Below are 20531 nucleotides of genomic sequence, written 5' to 3' on the forward strand. Positions count from 1 at the left end.
GAAGAAGAAGAAGAAGTAGAAAAAAAATCACGTCATTGGACATTGACGATGTGCACTGCCGTTCAGGAATGTCTGTTTGATTCAAGACGATTCCCGTGCTAAATCATTAGAACATTACCGTATCTAAGTGATATCGAAGCTTTCTTGGCGAAACCACTCCGACTTTGCCAAAAATGGCTGCAGCTTGATGCTTTCGTTTTCTTGTCGAGTGGCTCACACACAGGACGGTAATCGTATAACGAATCAGGTTAAGTACATATTCATGTATTCTACCCCTGGGATGTATATACTTGTGCCTGGCTCTCTTCCCAGCGGAATCCCACAATCAGACAACAAACGTCACATAAATAGCCTGACTGCAACGAACACACACACACCATTCAAGTGCACGATATACCTTTTATTAGAGCGAAGCTATTCTATGCCTTGCCGTGTTTGGCGCATCTTCTCGGTCGGTTTAATCCCAACCAAAGTTGGCCGCCATCCTAGAGCAAAGCCTTTTCTAACAAGGCTGATCCCGGAAATGGTGTAGTGAAAACTGGGCCCATCCCGAAGGCAGTGTAATGCGTGGTCTCGTGGATCATGCGCCTTGCTGATTTGCCGCGCAGGCACATAATGTTGTGCCGCAAAACGCGTTGCAGAAGATGAACATGTTTTATAGCATTTAACACTTTCTGGAAAGTTTATCTTCCAAAAGAACTCATGAGCCATTCTACTCTATGAATGTGGATGACTAGCGAAGCTGTTTAGCAAACGACAAAGAGGTGACACAGAATTTCGAACAAAGCTACGAACACATTTATTGTCTTCATCGGTGGTCATCGTGGCGAAAGGTACGCACACACATTTATCTTTATACATTCACGTTCATTCGTGTTATGCGTTCGTTATACGCATTTGTTATATACATTCGTGTTATCACTTCGCGATATAATGAGGCAAGGAATTTGATACTGAAATCACTGCATTGACTGGCAGTGATCCAGTGCCGTCAGCGCCTTCGCAGAGGGGGAGGGGCAGTATGGGAACGCTGGCATGATGAGCGCTATCGGAGCCAGCTGTGGATGAAGACAACGACGAAGGCGCGAGAAGTGGCACGAGCGCGAGGGGCAGTATGGGAACGCTGGCGTGATGAGCGGCAACGAAACCAGCTGTGGAAGAAGACGACGACGACGAACACGCGAGAAGTGGCAGGAGCCATTGCTGATGATGATAGTTTTTGCTCGCAAACATGAAAATTTCACGGAACGTTCCCTCGCCATAAGCAGCTTCGCTGTAACATATTTCAACATGTGCTTTGGATCTGAATAGTTTACCCGCCGCGGTAGCTTGGTAACTTGGTGACCGGCAGCTTCGTAAACGGCGGTATATGGCCGTTGAGTTGCTGACCTTGAGGTCGTGGGTTCCATCCCGGCTGCGGCGGCCGGCTTTCCGTGGCTGTGTATTAGATTTAGGTGCACGTTAAAGAATGCCAGGCGGTCAAAATTAATCAGGAGTCCTCCACTACGGCGTGCCTCATAATCAGATCGTATATATATATATATATATATATATATTCTTCCGCAAGCACGACTCCTTTAAATAGAGGTGCGACTGATACAATATCGCGCGCGCTATTGTTACACGCTGTTTGGATATTTATCGCTGCCCAGCTTATTTAGGGAAATCACGTGTCGAACTGTGCATGCGCCCCACCCGCGGTGAGCGGCGTGTACGAGCTGTTTCGCGCCTGGAGGAGCCAGAAGGGCTCCTCCATTCGCACGAAACGCGTCGGGCGCCCGAGGACAGCCGGGCAGAGAGAGCGAGATGGTGTTCTCCGATATTGTGCGTGCGTTTGCGTTCGTGTACGGCGAAGGCGTCGTCGCAGTGGCGCCCGTTCCACTTCGCCGACCTGCCACAGCACACGAGATCGCCCCGCTGCCGCATCCTCGCGACTGCTTGCCTCGCTTGCGATGCGCGGGAGTGCGCCTCGCTGTGAAGACGCGCGAGAGCTGCGGCGATGGTGTGGCAACGCGGCGTCGCCTATTATACACACGCGGTTGGACACTCTCGTACGTGACGCGGCGCGCTGGTCGTTTTCTCGGCCGCGCGCGTGTCGCGGAACGTGCGCGTCGTGTTCCAGATCTGCGCGTATAGTATAGAGAGATTCGCAGCCGCGCGACTCGCTCGATCGCAAATGACACCCAAGTCGGGACGACGGACAAAGTGCTGTGTTGCGAGCCAGATGAAAGCCAGATAGGAAAGGACGATCGTCGTGTGTATACATAGGAAAGACAGTTCAGCGTACTATGCTGCTGATCTGATATGCGTATACTTATAGTGTGAAAGCGGCCCGCTACATTGAGGTTGATGTGCATGGAAGAAATGGCGAGCGCAGAGTCGAGTTTCGTTTTTCTCACCTTGTGCCGACACTAATGACTTTCGAAGAACACATTGGAGTCGTGAGTAAAGAACTAAATAAGAGAACTTGTTTTGACCCGCTCTTCTAATCGTTACGACCTGCCCGAATCCTCTAGGAAAGTCTGGTTTAGGCTGTACTTTATCAATAGACCTGCTCGCCTCATTGGCCGGCTAATTTCAAGACATATAAAACAGAGCAGTGCCATTTTACGGCGTCATGCCGGGGAAATTAAGGTACCGTTCCTACTTTCTTTCTTGCCATTGCAGGGTCAGCTGGAAGACTCCCAGATGAGAACGCATACGCGTTGTATTAGGTCTAGCGTAAATATAGGCTTCGTGCGTCTTTGGACTTGCGTCTCAGACTTGTGCGCATCTGGCTGGGAGTAGCGGTGTAAAGCCTCCTTGCCGCTTCCAGGAGATAGAAGTCTTCTCGCGTTGTGGTCGTTCTGGTTGCGTGGTGATTGTTGTTTTTATCGATAATCTCGCACGTTTTTACATCGAAGCTGTATATCGCTAGCCGATTCGTATTCGTCCGTCCGTCCGTGTGTCGCCTGTATGCCGAAAACTCCTCCCGCGCAACCCGCTGCGCATGCGCGAAAAAGAGAAAGAGGTGCACGCGATTGGCTGCGCCAGTAGTGACGTCGTTGCTCTCCGTCGCAGCCGAGTGCGCGCGTAGCAGTTTCTATCCGGCTCCGAGATGGGTAGGCCACGCGTCATACGTACTCCTGAGGAGCAGGCAGCTTTCGATCAGCAACACCGCGAGCAGAACCGGGAACGAGCTCGTCTACGCCGTGCCAATGCTGCAGCCGGGGCACAAAACAGGCTCGGCAGCCGTGCGCAAGCAGCAAATGCGTACCGAGGATCCGGCTGCCTACCAAGCCGTCGTTTAATGAACCGTCGGGATTAACCCAGTAACACCGGGGCTGCACGTTTCAGCTTCGCTAGTTAACCATCTGTACGGAGTGCACGGGCGGTGATTTTTTTTTTTTTTTCGTTCGGGGGCAGGAGGGCACTACGTCACTTTGCACTTGATGGTGCCAGGACGGGGAGAGGGGGCGATAAGGAGGGACGCAAGAAGAAATATCTGTAGGGCTGGCCGCGGCCGGGGTCGGCCGCCCGCCTTTAGAACCGCTCCTGGTGCTGGTGATGCATGTTGCTAGGCGCTGCTTATGGTGATGCTGCTACATCTGTTGCTACTAACACTGACAGTCGATTTTGCCTGGAATTGTTTCGCAAATTTCTCTGATTTCTTACTAGATTTCATTTCTTTATAATTTCACCCGGCGTGTCCTCTCTACTTTCCTCTCGCGTTGTCTTAGCAACTGCGGAATGTTAAGTACGCGCTAGAAGGTACCTGTCATGCATGTTGCTACAGGCGCTGCTTGTGGTGAAGTACGCGCTAGAAGGTATCCGTCATGCGCTCAGCTTTGCACCTGCGATATTGCCTTCTGAACTTCACGACGCGGACGAAATTTCCGTCACAGCTATCACTCTCCGCTGAAGCCCTGTTTGCACTGTACGACGGGCGCGCACGGTTCCACATCCTTCTGAGAGCCGAAAGCAGCTCGAGGGCGCAATCACTTTGCAGTGTCGGTTCTTATTGCTCACTGGTGTGTTACAAGCGTGGAAAACCAACTGTTTGTGTAAATATCCCGGTTAAATGCAGAAGCAGGACGTCCATGTATGTGGACAAAATGACCTTCTCCTCATTTTGATATGGACGGCAAGAACTGCTTTTGTTTGTATGAACCGATAGAGGAATATGCAACATCGTGAGGTGGGTTGCTATGCTTATGCTGCATCCCGGATGTTCATGTGATTTCGGGATATTCGAAACACACTTCGTGTTTGCTTTTCGTCCTCTGTGGTGCTTTAGCGGCGTAAGCCAAATGGGTGTCAATGTTATCGAAACCTGGTGTCAAGAAAGTAACTGAATCACTTCCATACACTTCCGCAGGCATCTTCCTTCATACTCAGTATGAATATATTGCGTTGTAGTTTTTTAATTAACTCTGAAAAGTATTGAAGCCAGTCTGCAATGTAATGTTGCTAATACCAGGTGTTTGTTTTTTAGCGGCACCAATTAAAAAAAAAAAAAATGTGCCTGTGGCGTGTAGCACAATTCTAAACATTGAGCTAAATTACTTTATCAGGGGGCCATTACTTCATTGAGAAATCAAAATCCTTAATGGAATAATTAGCATAACGACACTAATTAAAATTTAATTAATTACTTTACTACGCATATTTCAACGTAAGAATTGTAGCCAGTGAGCTCGAAAGGCACATCCATTTATAACGAGTTCTCAGGACTACACCAGTTTCGAGATATCAATTCTCAATGTGCGCGACGAAATGCATTGGCATTCCACTTACTTTTGCGCGTTAATGCATAACACAGGGTTTTCCTTAAAAAGTAAGTGGAGCAACCGCGCATTTTTACCGCAAGTTTGATGGCGCACATCTCGAAACCGGTGAGATCTTCGGAATTCGTTCCAAGGCGATAGATATGTCTTGCAAGCTCACTAGCTACAATTCGTAGATAGAAATACATGCTGTTGCGTAATTAGTTAAAGAATAATCGGTTTAATTATGTCATTTATTCCGTTGACCACTTTGATTTATCGTACATGTAATGGCCACCTCATCGGTTAATCTAGCTGAAGGTTTAGATTTGTGCTATTTGTCACAGGCGATTTTTAAAGTTAAGGAAACGCTTCCTTCTTTTTTATATCTCACCAATGGAATGTTACATTGCGCTATGCATGAATGTACGGAGAAAAATGTGTGACGGCTTCCTGCAAGGCCGCCGGTTAGCTTTTTATTTCCCTTCCGTGACATTGCATGCTGCTTGCATGGCTGCGCCGCGTTGACCGGTGGGCGTACATGCGTAAGGAGGTCGTCACGCGCACTGCTATCGACGACGCTTGCACGCATGCATAGCAGTGTCGCCACTGCGACGCGCGCCTTCGCGTCGGCGCCGTCTACACCGCATCCGAGTCGCGTAGCGTCGCCGCACATCCGGACAACTCACGGTGCGAACACGCGCTGTACTTGAATTCCTGCATGCGAGGCCGAGGGGTAAATAGGAACAGCCACAAAGAAGAGATTCCCTCGACCATGCTCCGCGATAGTGTATCGCAGCGTATAGCATAGGGGGGGGGGGGGGGGGGGGGAGTAAACACCATGCTTATATATGTATAGTTATGCAGATCCCACGTACCGTGGGAATCGAAGTTGCGCGAAGCATTTTGCGGGTAGCTGGCTACGCCGTCGACGCTGCGGTGGTTTGCATCGACCAGCTCTTTGATTCTGTCGTTGAGTTCGAGGAGGCGATGGTTGTGGACACCCGGGCGTACCGATGGTGAGAAAGAGCGTGGGCTTGCCTATAGCTGCTCGACCATTGCGAACATATTCCTCTTCCTTCGCGCCCAATAGTACCATAGTAATACAACATCCTCGAGCTGCTCAAGTAAACCCTTGAGGGAAGCAAAGTCTCATTTGACGGACTTTTTGACGAAGCTGCGGACCTCCGAGACTCTGTAATGACGCTGCCATGCTGGAGTTCGGCGCTCAGTTGTCGTACTCAGACTCCACGTGCAGCACGAAAGAGCAGCAGTCCTTGATGCTTGATTAAAAGGCTTGGTAAATACTAGAAGGGCCGTGAAAATCCGGTGCGTGCATGGGGAGGAACGAGAAGATGGCGCGTTGTTGTCCCTTGATCGCAAAGCGACGCTCGTGGGAAACTTCTTTTTGAATCGCGGTTCGTATACGGAGGAAACCACCGCACGGTGTTCCACAGCCGAGATGCCAGAATCTTCTTGAACGCCGCCTGGCTCGAAACATGATTGGCCAGTTTGTGAAGCTGCGAGCTCCCACATTTACTGCTGCTTTGTCCGCTGTTTGATTACCACGTAGCCTATGTCTTCTTTTATTTTCTTTTATCTTTTTGTTTATGTGTGAAGTGGGTATTATTTTAGCTGAACGAGTATTGCCCGCTCGTATTGTTTCGCTTCGTGGATGGCTGCAGGGATGTCACAGAACGCAGCCGCGTTCCACCGGTGTTGTTACCGCGCTACACCGATCGATCGATCTATCAGTGAATTGACTTATCGTTCGATCGAAACATAAAGCTATCGGCTAGCTAGCTGCCTGTATAAGGAGTACCCTAAGCGCAGGCTTCCGGATTAAGTTGCGCCTCCTCTGGCGCCATCAATGTCCCACGAAATTTTGGCATACACAGCTACAATCATACGAAGCAAACGAACAGTGAAGCCGGAAAAAACGTAGGGAAGATAACTGTTGTACGCTTTTGAAACGTATAAATAATAAGGAAAAAGGGAGTGAAAGTGAACGAAAAGACAACTTCATGTGGTTGTAACTAAGAAAGGAGCCTCTCAGTTCAGGGTATTTTTTCCGATGTTGGCACATAGGTGTTTCTTGTATTCAGCTTCATCGCAGCGCTGCCGCAACACTGCGCATGGTGTCGAACCTGCGACCGCGCACGTACCCGAGGCAGGAGAACGCACAGGCAACACGGTTTGTGCAGCTGCGAATACGCCGTACGCCGCCGCCCCCGTCATTGCCACCGCATTACACTTGTATACAGCTAATGCACACAGGTGCGCTTTACTGCCTACTGCAGAAGTCGCGAGGCCGAGCGCCATATTACTATACAGCTCGCCATGACTGAGCGGCCGCCAGGTGTTCGCAGCGCGGCGCCTCTACGTATAAACGGTTGAGACTCGTTTTCTCTCGGCCTGTTTACGCGTGCATCAACGCTCTCAATTTAATCTTCGCGCGCACGCACGCACTCGGATGATGCATGCGCTTCGCCTGCGGCGCTGCGTGCGTATACGCGCGATATATGCGACTTGAGCGCGTACCCACGCAGCCTTTGCAGCGCTCGAATGGCCACTCCCGCCGCATAAGCGTTGCCGGGGAGAGATGAATAATTGTACGCGCGTGGCGTTGGTCGGCGCTCGGCTTTCTATATCGGGGCGGTGCGGCGCAAATTGCGAGGCCCGGGATGTTCCTCCCTCGAGCGTCCCGCTTCTCTGTAAGCGAGGCACACTGCGTGGTGTTTACAGCGCTGGTTTCGTTTACCACGACGTACATATATATCCGCGGAATCATCGCGAGATGTAACGCTGAGAGCGAGAGAGTGGGGCAATTTTGTTGGCCAGTTCTCGGCGACTTCGGTTGATTGCCAATTTGCACGGATCCTTCAATGTGGCGAGAAACAACAGGATTCTTAGATCTAATATGTACATTTAATTAAGCGCACGCGCGCACGCGCACGCACACGCGCACACACACACACACACACACACACACACACACACACACACACACACACACACACACGCACACGCACACGCACACACACACACACACACACGCGCGCGCGCCCGCCCGCCCGCGTATGCGCGCGGCAGCACTTGTGCCACAGGGTATAAATGTCGTCAGAATGAGTGGATACTCGTTTACACTAGCTCACCAATGTTTTTGCGCTCTGTGTACTCACTCTCAGCCATGTTCACTCACACTCGTCGTAACTACCTGATGAGAAAATTGGGCCATGATGAATAAACACTGTTCCAACTTGCGCGTTTGGTGCACAAATCGGCGCACAAACCTGTGCTTTTTGACCAAGCACGCTTGCTCACCAAGGCGCTGTACTCCTTTTCCGTGCAGTGCAGCTCTCTTGCGCAAGCTTCGTCTCTGAGTAAGTTTGACTCGGCTCAATATTCTGTGCAGGAGCTGTTAACGCTTACGACTGGAATGTGTTAAAAACAGTGACACGCACGTCGACCGCCGGCCGAACGGAGTTCTTTGCATGGCCGTGGACGGTATACGTACTCGTGTTCACTGTTTTCTCTCTTTATAGGCAGACCGGGTTCCTATATAAATATAGGCGTGAACTCTCCGCCCCGCGCCGAGTGGAGCCGGACGAGTCGGGAAGCCGGCTTGCAGCACGATGTGACGGCTACTGGGAATAGACGGGGTATAAGGCAGTGCGCACTACAGCGCAGTATATATATAGGAGTGCAGAGAGAAGGCCAGCGAAGGGAAGGGCGCAAAGTGTCGGCCTAAACGGGGCAGTTTAGATTTCACCAGCGTGCAAGCGAGCGTTCGATCGCCGATGTTGTGTGTGTGTGTGATAGATAGATAGATAGATAGATAGATAGATAGATAGATAGATAGAGAGAGAGAGAGAGAGAGAGAGAGAGAGAGAGAGAGAGAGAGAGAGAGAGAGAGAGAGAGAGAGGGGGGGGGCGACTGAGGAGAAACTTGGTGGGTCGCTTGGCACGGTGTTCCAGCTAGGTTCTGGGGGTACTATACACGTTTAACTTACAACATAATCTATGTGAGTAGCTGCCGTTACTTGTCCTAAAGTGACAGTCTATCCCTAAAGGCCGCACTTCGCTTGCTGGACTACTCGAGCTTAAAGACGCAGGACACTTTCAGCCCGTGGTTAAAGGGGTCCTGAACCACCCCTCGGGCTTGGTGAACAGACGTACTATCAGCGTCAAATGAAACGTGAACAGCGGAGCGCGTGCCCCAAGCATAAGTGAAGGTATAGTGCGCGCCGTCCAGTCATCACCATTGACAGGCGTGCACATCCGCTTTGGCCGCACCTGTTCTAGTTCTTACATCTGAAAGGGAGTCAATAAAAATAAAAGACACGCTAAAATTTCCAGTTTACGGCGAGTATTGTCGCACAGTTCGCCGAAACCACGGCCGCTATCTTGTACACGTTCGAAAAGCCGGCGTTCGATTTCGCCTCACGCTATTGGACTAGATTGGCCGAGGCCGCGATATCGACGCAGCCTGGACAATCGCGCGAGGCGAAATCGAACGTCGGCTTTTCGAACGTGTACAAGATAGCGGTCCATAAGTGCATCGACGCGAACAGCAGTGTGCGTAGTGCGGTTTACGCCGTCATCATTGTAGATTCGCTCATGTGGTTTTGCGGCTTGTGCGTCACTTTCATTCTTTCAATCGGCAAACTTGCGCAGCGCGCTATCGCTGCCAGCCGGCGACGGTGGCCGGCGTGGGCGTCCCGAGCGCCTTTGACCGTTTGTTTGACTCCCAAACGGGCACCACGGGGCCAAACAGGATGTGCACACTTGTCAGTGGTGATGGCTGATGACTTTACCTTCACTTATGCTTGGGCCACGCGCTCCGCTGTTCACGTTTCATTTGACGCTGATAGTACGTAATCCGCCGATAGCATGCGCTGCTGTGAAAATCTCAGCCGAGTTTTGCAGTTCGTGCGCGACGCGTGGAGCTCGCAAGTGGAGCGCGAAGTCACCTTTCTCTCAAACGTATACCCTTTTCAACAGAAGCCTGCTCCTCGCCCTTTTCTTGACGCTTCGTTTCGTAATATAGCGGATTCCTATACGCGGCTGCCATTTATTGGCCAATAGCTGACGTCTGTGAAGAAGGGTATTTGGATCAGTGCGCTTCCTTATATATTGTTCCTGTGTATACTTATTGGCGAAGTTTTAGCACACTGGACTCAGTCTGCTTAACCTCCCTCTGTCTTTCGTCCCTCCCCCCTCTCTCTATTGACGAAGTTTAATAAACAAGCCTAAGTAAGCGAAAATCTGCCTTTAAATTTCGATAATAATTACCTGAAGCAGCCGACTATCGTGCATGCGCTCTCGCTTGGCCGCAGCATAAGTTGGATGTGGCTACTTGTCCGTCCGCCAAGCTGGTGAAGTACAAAGCCACCGCGCACCACGTAACACGTACGGCGTATGAGCGCGCGAACACGCACTCAAGCCCCTGTCGCGTACAGTGCAAACGCTGCTGTGCATACGCACTGCGCTTGCATGGAGCTGCGGCCTGCTGTATGTAGCGTAGATACCGCGGCCGCATTTGGCTTACGTTTGACGCGTCGTAGGCGCCAAATTCGGAAGTGGTGGCGTCTACGTTAACAACCAAAATCGAGTTTGAACTGCGCACCACGGTGATGGTTCAGTAGCGGAGTTTTGTGGGCACGCCTCGCCCCGCCCTTGCCTTAACAGTGCAAGTGATTGAATAATAATAATAATAATAATAATAATAATAATAATAATAATAATAATAATAATAATAATAATAATAATAATAATAATAATTTTGTTGCCAGGTAAACATACATTGCCAGCCCGTTCAAGCAGTAATGCTCGTGAGCACGGCTGGACAGTACAGCGTTGTTGCAGGCATGCACAAATTAGAGTATACGGTAGCTAGCTGGGCGAGTCGGTACATCTGCACAATTATTACACACAGCGCGCAAATTAAGCATTTAAGCGTAATATTAGAAGCAGATATCGTTCACATCACAAGGAAACATAGGTTATGAAGTACAACATTTGCATGTCGCTAAACAGCGAAGCAAGAAACGAGGCATTACACAAGGACAGAGCATAAACGCGATATTATCGTTTTTCTACATTATACATAAAAAAATAACAATAGAAGGTACTTTCTTATACACAAATAACTGTTTATAGACTGGTCAGTATAGGAGACCATGTGGATTCATTCAATTGACTGCACAAATGACCGTATGAATTGCTTAATTTGCCGAACAGAGGTGAGTGTGGTATTGATTTCAAATTTGTTAAAGTTTGAAGGTACATAAAACTTTTCTGTGTTGCGTAAATTCCGTGTTCTTATATGTTTCATTTTGAAAGAACCAGAGAAATAATGTTTATGCAAAATTTCAAATAGTAACTGCTTCTCTATGAATAATATGTCGAAACGATTCATGCTAAATAATGCATTTTCACTATGAAATTGTGTTCCGTATGACAGGCTAGAGGCAATTTTTCTTAAAATACTATTTAACACATTTAAGTTTTATATAGATGCGGAGCCGTATAAGGTAAGACCATATCTTATTATCGACTCGCCTAAGCTCTTATAAACCATTTTTCTTACAGATGCATCACATAACGATCTCAGGGAATATAGTAAGCACAAACCGTTCTTAACCTCTTTGCGACTTCCGCTATATGGATATCCCAAGACAGTGTTTTGTCTAATGTCATTCCTAAATATTTTGCACTATCTACTAACTTCACTGGCATACATGAACAATTCCCAAAGCATGTGTGGTGCAAGTAAATTGGCTTGAAATTTATTACGACTTTATGTGGATTGTTTAAACATATAAGGTTTGTATTGGCCTTGTTAATGACTACTGTATTAAAAGAAAACCAAGAGAGCACACATTCTGTATCTGTTTGAAGTGTATCTCCGAGTTCGCTATAAGGAAGGAAGGAAGGAATGAAAAAGTGGAGAAGGAAAGGCAGGGAGGTTAACCAGCTTAGCTCAACCGGTTTGCTAGCCTAAGATGTCCCAGGCAGTACAAGGGCATTGTCACCTGCGTATAAGTACAGCTTGGGTTGGAGCGGTAGGCTGGTTAATTCATTAATATAAATGTTTAATAAGGGAGATCCTAGGAGGGACCCTTGAGGTGCTCCTGATTTAATATCTAGCAACGTACTATAATAGTCCTCTATTTTTACACACTGTTTTCGTTCTTTGAAATAATTATGAAAGAATGAACGGTACGGCGCTCTGAAACAAAAATGATCTTTTTTATGTAGTAGAAGTTCATGATTGATGGTATCGAATGCCTTCTGAAGGTCGATAAAACGTGTTAAAACAATATGGTTCCGATCAATTTCAGCGCAGATAAAGTCATTAACATCTTCTAAGAGGTGAATTGTGCTCTGTCCAGGGCGAAAACCTCATACTAGATCAAACTTTTGACAGGGTGACATCATATTAGTATGAACACATTTTTCAAGAGTACAAGCAATAGACGAAAGGATAGCCGCTGGTCTATAGTTGTAAGAATTTCGTGAACCTTTTTTAAAAAGCGGCTTTACTACGCTGATTTTCAATTTCTTACGACTATGGCCTGTCTTTAGCGTTTCGTTAATGATGTAATGTAACATTGCTTTTAGTTTATCAAAATGCACAAGGATATCCCTTATTCTAATGCCATCGTAGCCAGGTGACTTCGTCATTTTTAATTTCCTGACTATATTCCAGAGTTCAGTCTCTGAGATAGAAGGTAAGTGAGCAGAATGAATAAGTTATTTGTTGTGTTACGTGCGGAACCCTATGCACTGGGTGTAAGTAACTACATCACCAGTTCAGCGAAGTGCTTAATAAAATCTTGAGCCAGTTTTCTGTTTCAATATTCGGGAAAGCTTCCTTTATTGCACTGTCAATTGTACGCCTAGGAGGTCTTCCTAAAACCGTGTAGACTATACTCCAGGTTTTTCCGGAATCGTAGTGGGACGCAGCAAATTTCTGCAAGTGTTACAAAACTTATTACAACGCTTAGCTACTCATATTTTCGCTGTAATTTTATTTCTAATTTGTCTAAATTCTTCTTTTGTAATCTTATCATCGGGGTTTTCCTGCAGCTTTTTCTGAAGATTGGTTTTAATGCAGCAGACTTCCAGGATTTCTTTATCAATCCAGGGGCTACGGGGGTTTCTACGCTCGAGCCTAATTTTCCTTTGGGACTTGCGGTAAATATCAGAAAAGCTTTGTACCAAAAGCTCGTAGCTTTGTAAATGGTCAGCGGATATGAGCCGGTCCCAGTCAAAATACCTTATTTGTTTATGAACATAAGCACTGTTCAGAATTTTCGGAAAACTGCTGGCTGTATTGGTTTGCATTTGCCAAAACGGCTGGGGCAACAAAATAGTGATCCGCTACTTTTTCCTTAATTACACACACAAAGGAACTGTCTCCACACATTTTTGTACTGATGTGGTCAATACAGCTTTTTGTTAAATTACTGCTTAAGATTTCTTCACGTGTGTAACTTTGAATCTGATTTTCGAGTTCTAAGCTTGCTAGTAATGTCAGGTATTCTGTCATTCCCGGTTTGTCTACATTAGAGACATCTAAATTAAAAGTCACCAGTTAGTATAATTTGTTGCTTTGACACTTGGGCACGCAGGAAGCGTGAGAATTCTCCCAGAAAAACATCTGTGCTTTTGTTTGGTGGTCTGTAGACTGTGCGCACTAACCATTCTTCGTCACCTTTTGTAATATTTAGAGCAATTACTTCTGCTTCAATGAAATCTGCCTGCATCTGCTCGCATAACCAATCATTATTTACAAACGAGCACACCACCACCTCTTTGGCTTTTCCTACATAGTGGAAATGACTGAAAGCCCGTTAATGAGAACTGCAAACATTCGGGCTCAGTAACGTTAATTTGCATCCAGATAAGAATCTGCAGGGATGACAGAGCTTTTTCCAAGTACGCCTGTAGCTTGTCCCAATTTTTCCGTAAACTCCTCACGTTGATATGTATTAGTTCAAGAACGAGATCATTAGACTTCTCACTCGCCCATTCTGTCTTCCTTTTCACCCAATCACTTACAAAGTTAACGTTCTCAGTCATTTCACATCAATTTGGTTAAAGCTATATCATGGTCTATTCGAATGACGGAATCACCCTCTTGCTTTCTTCCGAATATTCGCCCAATGCGAGCCCAGACAAAGCGGTAATGTTTCTCTTTCGCGCCCTCTTTGGTCATCTAGAACAGTTTCTTCATACGTGCACTAAGATTTTCGTTGATAAAAATACGTTATCTCCTTAGACTATGTTTTACCAATCTATTTATCTCTCACTTCTCTTCTAGCAAAGCGTACTAGGATTGGAGCTTCAGTGTTTGGTTTGGTTTTAATTCTGTGAATTGTTTCGATGTCCTCATCTGATCGGTGCAGAAAGATCGTGTTTCTCAGCGATAGACCGCAAAACTCCTTTTCAGTCTTCGCGCTCATTATCCTCGACACCGTGTATTTCTATGTTATTTTGCGTAGAGTACAGCTCTAGCCTATCCACATCCTGTTCCACCATAGAAAGGCGAGCACTCTTTGTCATTAACTGTTTTTCTAGACCAGTATTCTTTTTCTTCAGTTCTTCAATTTCATTTCCTTGGGATTCAATATTCCTTAATATGTCGTCGTATTTACATGACAGTAGTTCAAGGGATGTCTCCATTCCCCGAATTGTTGCTCCTTGCGCTTCTAACTTACTGTTAACATTTATCTATGCTGTTAGTGGCTTCATGCTTCGCCAGCGCTGCTCTTTCTGTTTTTTTCTCGATAGCATCTGTGCTGCTCAAGATAACGTCAAGCTCAGCCATGATGTCTGCCAACGGCTTAACGTCCAGATTACCCTAATTATCAGAGTCGTTTTTTTTTTTTTTTGAGCTGGCGAGCTTTGATTTTCTGGTCGCACAGGTTGGACATGACCGTCTTTACAGCTTATCATGATTCATCTGTTTCAAGTTTGTTTTAGATACGCCCGAACACTTCGCAGTGTGATAAGCATGTTTGTAGTCGGCACATTTTAAGTACTGGCTATCTAGCAAAATTGAAGTCATGCAAGCAAGACACTCATTGTCAGACATTTCTCTGTGAAACACAGGTGCAGTCCGGCGGATCAAGAATAGACTAAAATATGAAATAACAAAGGATAGCCTTACCTTGACAGGCAAAGCAAGAATGCGTCAGCTCAGCCCAATGCACTCCGCCGGACTGCAACCGGTGGCCAGGACGATTGAAGTGGTTGACTGTTTTCCGCATGACGTAGTTCCATGCCTCGTTGACGGATAATCTCTCGTTGCTTGAAGGCTACGTTCAGGCCACGTGGGTAAGAGGCATCCTCAGCTTCAGTTCTTGTCGATGTGCAGGTAGCAAAATCCGAGTCCTAGACAGGCAAAGCAAAAATGCGTCAGCTCAGCTCAGTGCATTCTGCCGGACTGCGCGGAAGTTGCGCGCTACGATAGCGCTGTTGACTTTTCTAAAATCTGCAGGCCTTAACGAAACTGTCGACTGCGTTATTGCAGAGAAAGAGGCAGGAGCCATGGAGTCCTTCCGACCGCGTCTTCTTAGTCACGGTCAATTTCATATCCTCCTATGTCCCATGTATAGGGCGTCTCCTTTTAGCAGCGCGAAATTCTTAAAGATAGCCTGTAGCAGATAGCACAATTCTAACCTTTGAGCTACATTTCTCTGTGAGGCTACAATGCCTTGGCTGCACCGGCTACAAATCGTGAATTGAAATATGTGCCGTAAAGTAATGAATTCGAAAGTCATCCGTTTAAGTATGCTAATTGTTCGAATAAACATTTTGATTTAGCTTAGAAGTAATGGCTACCTCATCGAGTAATTTAGCTGAAGAGTTACAATTGTGATACCTGCCAGAGGAAAATTTTAAACGTGTGGTGGCGCTTAAAAAAAAAAAAAAAAAAAAAAAACCCTTCACAATCACATTATTCTGGTTGTGCGTGTCTGTGGATGTACATGGCAACTAGTTAGGACGTCTTCACGCGTTTTCTGGAACGCCACAGCACGGCTCGAAGCTTAGTAGCTTTCATTGGGCTTGGGCGTGACGTCACGGCCAGCATATTGGTGAACCCCGCACTACCTTCACTGCGTTGCCGAAGATAAGATAAGCGTACCGGATTAGGCACACGGCTAGTCGCCGCGATAGTGGTTAGCCAGCATGGAGGCTCGTCGACAGCCTCAGTGCAAGCCATCTGCAGACACAAAGAGCATGCGCTGTCACTATTTAGGTATCTTCGAGTGAGTGCTGATGTGTGTTGACACCTGCACGTCGTGCATTACGGCGACCGCTACGGAAACAGAGTTATATGATTGTTAATCATGTAAACATTTATGAACACCAGACAGATAGAAAGAAAAGTGGGCCGTATAGCAATTTTCTTCTGAAACGCCTACCACGACCACCCGCTCTAAGAGGAGAGATGAAAAAGGGGAAGAGAAGAGGAAAGGCACTGGGCTACATGTTACGTAGACAAATAAGCAGGCTTGCGCCTTACACGTGCTGCTACGACGCGACAGTTTCAAGGGCGACCACTATTCGGAGTTTTCTTAGGCAACTCGAGGGCAGTAGCGAGTGGGAACGTATCTGAATGATTACGAAGCCAGCCTCTTAATCATCACTGTTAATCTGTATCTCACAACTGTAACAAAGCAACTCCTTTGTAAGCTTTTGTTAGCGCGGTTGGCACGTCGCCACAAGATACACCACTCAGCATTGTTCTTAAGTGCATCATATACAGGGTTTATTATGAAAGTAATGAGCATTTTCTGAAAAAAATTGATTTATTTACCGGACCTGTACAACTGGTTAAAATTCTTCAAAATACTCTCCCCCTGCATCAATACAGTTGCGGAGACGTGTGTGCCACGCCTGGAAGGCACCCTGAAAGTCCTCGACGGGAATGTCTCTCAGGAACGCTGTAATATGCTTTTGGATGTTTTCCACCGTCTCCCACTGCTTTCCACTGCTTTCCTTTCAGCACTCTCATCAGTCGGGAGGAAAAAAAGTCGCACCGAGCCAAGTCGGGACTGTAAGGCGGATGGGGGACCACTGGGGTACAGCCACTGTAACTGGGGTGTTGCTCCGGGCCAGGAAGTTGGTAATGATGAAGGACGTCTGGCCGGGGGCATTGTCATGGTGGAGCTTGACCGTGTCTGTCAACATGTCAGCCCTCACGCACGCGACCCGGCGTTTCAATCTCTTGAGCACCTCCAGGTAAACGGCGGAGTTGACAGTTTCTCCCTGCTGTACAAACTTAAAACGGACGATTCCTCGGGCGTCAAAGAAGACAATGAGCATTGTTTTGGTGTGAGACTTGCTCATTCGCGCTTTCTTGGGGCGGGGGGATGATTTTGTATTCCACTCGCTGCTCTGCCTTTTCGATTCTGGGTCGTGCTCGAACATCCAGGATTCGTCTCCGGTTACGACAGAGTTAAGAAAGTCTGGCTCATTTTGAATCAAATCCAACAATTCTTGACAGCGCAAAATTCGAAGTTCTTTCTGATCTTCCGTCAACACTTCCGGCACAAGCTTCGTGCAGACCTTGCGCGTTTGCAGATCCTCGGTCACTATCACATGTACCGCAAATGTGGACATGTCTAGGGCAGAACTCTCGCCACGTTTCCCGACCAGTTTTACCGCGCTGCCATGAATAGTCGCGTCATAATAAAATCATGCGCATCACTTTCATAATGAACTCTGTATAGCGTATACTACTATCCAACTTGCAAGACAACCTTTTTCTTCGACCGCCAAGTAATGCTACCTAAGGTATGCCGCTATTGTGGAGTAATGCGAAGATCTTTTCCCGATGACTGTTTTCTTATATATTTTTTTAAGGAAGTCTGATACATTTCTGAGGCGGAGCTGATAAATTGCTGATACATTGCCTTTCTGAGAGCCCTGTAGCTGTGTACTGCAGTCGCCATTCTAGAAGAGCATTATCCCACAGAATCTGTATAGTTAATATCAACGTGTAGTGTACTGTTTCGTAGTGTAGTAACTATACTAGTGTTTTGTAAGCAACAGTATTTTACAGCGAAAGCGGTATATGACTAACTTTCCGTAGTTTTCGCGGCGTCCGGCAACAGAAACGGACTAAGCGATTTCCAATAAACCTGTACAGGTACAGTACGGCGGCGCAGATGTCAAAATGCGGAACTGATTAGAACGCTCGCCGTGAACAATTGCATGACGTAAAGGTTATCGGAGTACATAGGCAGGAAAAGTATCGGCGCTAAAAACAGCTGCGTTATCGATGGGGCGGACGCGTATAGTTCGTGCACCCGAAGAACAACATACGTACGAGGAGCGCCGGAGGGAATAGTAACGAGAATGTGAACGGCGCCGGCGCGAAACGACCCCCGACGAACGAACGTTCCCGCGATGCTGAACAAAACGACAATCGCGAGCCCGGGCACCTCCGAACGAGCAACGACGCCAGGCTCGCAATGCAAAAAAATGGCAACACCATTACGCTCTGTGAAGATGGCAGCGAAATCACTTTGCTTTTCGTTTGAGAGCTGTAACTGTCGTCAGCTTTCGCTGCCATTCCATATTCACAGAGTGGAGGGGTTGTCATTTTCTGTTATTGTAGCTCCATTGCCTCTTTATTATCTTGCTGTTCATTTATTGACGCTCCCCTGCGTAACGATAGCCGGGATTCTTAACGAAAATATTTGGCTGTCGCTGCTATGTACGTACGGGAACTTATGCGGTACATGCCTTCGGGGCATTGGCTGCACAAGTTGATTCTTCTGTACTGCACGATATTCATTTGTTAATGGTCCTACCAACTTAATGTGACGGTGCCGTCAGGTGCCTGGGTTATACCAGGTGCTTTTAAACGAGGGTCATCGACTGTACTTTAACGGTTGACGGGAGCGAGCTTTTGAACGGTGCCGCGCAAACCACGTGCGGCGATGCTTTCCCCCACTAGTAGCGCGACGCGCCGCGAAGCGCCGCCGGCATCGCCAGCGATTACGTCGTCTCCTTCTTTCGGCGTCACCCTCTCGCAGCCGCTCTCACCGCTCCCTCACTGCGCGTTCTGCGAGAACCCATTTTGCTCTGCCGGCCGGCGGAAAGAGCGAGACGGGAGGCTGTGCGGGCCGCCGCTCCTCTCTTTGCCGCGCGGCCCTCCCCATTGAAAGCAGTGGAAGGGACGCGCACCTCGAGTTTTGTGAGACCGTCGCCGAAGCGGTTTACCGCTTGTGACGTGATTTGTTCGCGCCTGGTGCGCGGGATCTTGTGACCGCCGTGTGCTGGCTGCCGACGCCGGCGCGTGCTTTCTTGTGGCGATTAGTGGCTGACTCCTGCCGGCGTCCGGAAGGAGAGAGAGAAGGGACAGCGTGGATGCAGAAGCCGCGCTCGGATGCTGCGCCGCTCTGTGCTCCGCTCTCGGCCGTGTTATTGATCGTCGGCACCGTGCGACGCATTTTCGGGCCCTGCGCTTCGACCTCCCTCCGGGGGCTCGCGTGTGTGACGCCGGCGCCTGTGCGGAAAGAGCGACCCGCGGATAACACTCCTAGAGCGAACCGACAACCTGTGGAGATCCGTGGTACGTGCGTTCACTACTGTGCCATTCATTGTCCGGGTGGTGTCATAGCGACGCGATGTCTTGCGAACGCTGTCAGCGGCAGGCAGGCGTTGTCGGGGGCTGTATGGCGATGGATGTTGGTTTGTGTCGTTGCTCTCTCTCTCTCTCTCTCTCTCGGTGTATACCTGCCAAGGTAAGCGAATACGGAATTCTCATCTTCGTGGCTGGGCGCACGAACAAGATTTAGAGGAATTTAGAGCAAAGTACGTAACTACCTCAACCCATGACAGGGAACCCTACTGCTATTTTCCTTAATAACGGCCACAACAGCACTGTTAATTATCATGGCGGTTTGCTAGGTTACCATACATATTACGTTGCGTTTGCCACTTATTCTGCGCAGGCATAGAGGCTCGTTCATCTATGCATTCTTTGAATGTTTCCATTATATTTTGCGTGGATTCGGCGATTGGCGAAGTGTGTTAGCAAGCGTTCTTGCACCGCTATAAGTGAAGGTCGCAACTCGCGCGCGTGCCCGACGACGAAGATTTTGTAGACCGGACGGGATCAGACGCAAATGTAGGGGATTCATCATATATTTACATTGGGAGGGCAGCACTGTAACCTGGACGCTACCGCGTGTCCGTTCGCTTGATGGTAATGTGTATACTTTTCTTCTTCCTCCTGTATAGGGGGACAGGGGCGCGCCCATGACATAGTTTTGACCTAATTATTTGTTGCAAGGTTCCGGCAGTGTTCCTTGCATTCTTCTTTCGTTAATTTGGTTTCACGTTTGCTGTATGTTCGCTCCAATATGGCTCTCGCGCAATGCGACGGCTCTGCTGTGCCACGCCCGAAGTTCACCGAAGAAAGGAGAATTGCGACGGGTCGTGGCCAGCGCGTCAGTCCCGCTTGTTTAGCTGTGTAGTAGACTGTACACTGTGTGCAAGAGGTATCGTGCTGTCAGGTATCGCTTTATCCCCACAGAGAGCGAGATATATATCACGCATGTGCTTATAGATTCGTTTCATTGTCCCTTCTTGCTGCAGCAGGGAAGTAGGAGACACTTTGCACACGGGCTCTTAAAAAAGAAAGAGTGGATACGTGCATTTGCTCGCTGAAATTTACTGCGCCACTGTCTCATTGTGAAACCAGGAAAGTATTGAAAGAAAATACGTCCACACGAGGCTTCGCATATTATTGCTTAC

The 20531-nt window shown here is 47.9% G+C and overlaps 1 protein-coding gene across 3 annotated transcripts in view; it reads left to right on the forward strand.

Annotated features, from left to right (window-relative positions):
* LOC126531538 (uncharacterized) overlaps window positions 1-20531 on the forward strand; it is a 141546-nt gene that overhangs the window by 22528 nt on the left and 98487 nt on the right. The window contains exon 1 of one of the 3 annotated variants that reach the window (XM_050179089.2): window positions 18868-19344. The exons of the other annotated variants lie outside the window; for them this stretch is intronic. The gene's annotated coding sequence lies outside the window, so the exon portion shown is untranslated. Of the gene's footprint in view, window positions 1-18867; window positions 19345-20531 lie in introns of those variants that run through there. 3 annotated transcript variants of the gene reach the window in all.

This window comes from Dermacentor andersoni, chromosome 5 (genome assembly GCF_023375885.2).
Source record: "Dermacentor andersoni chromosome 5, qqDerAnde1_hic_scaffold, whole genome shotgun sequence".
Taxonomy (NCBI): domain Eukaryota; kingdom Metazoa; phylum Arthropoda; class Arachnida; order Ixodida; family Ixodidae; genus Dermacentor; species Dermacentor andersoni.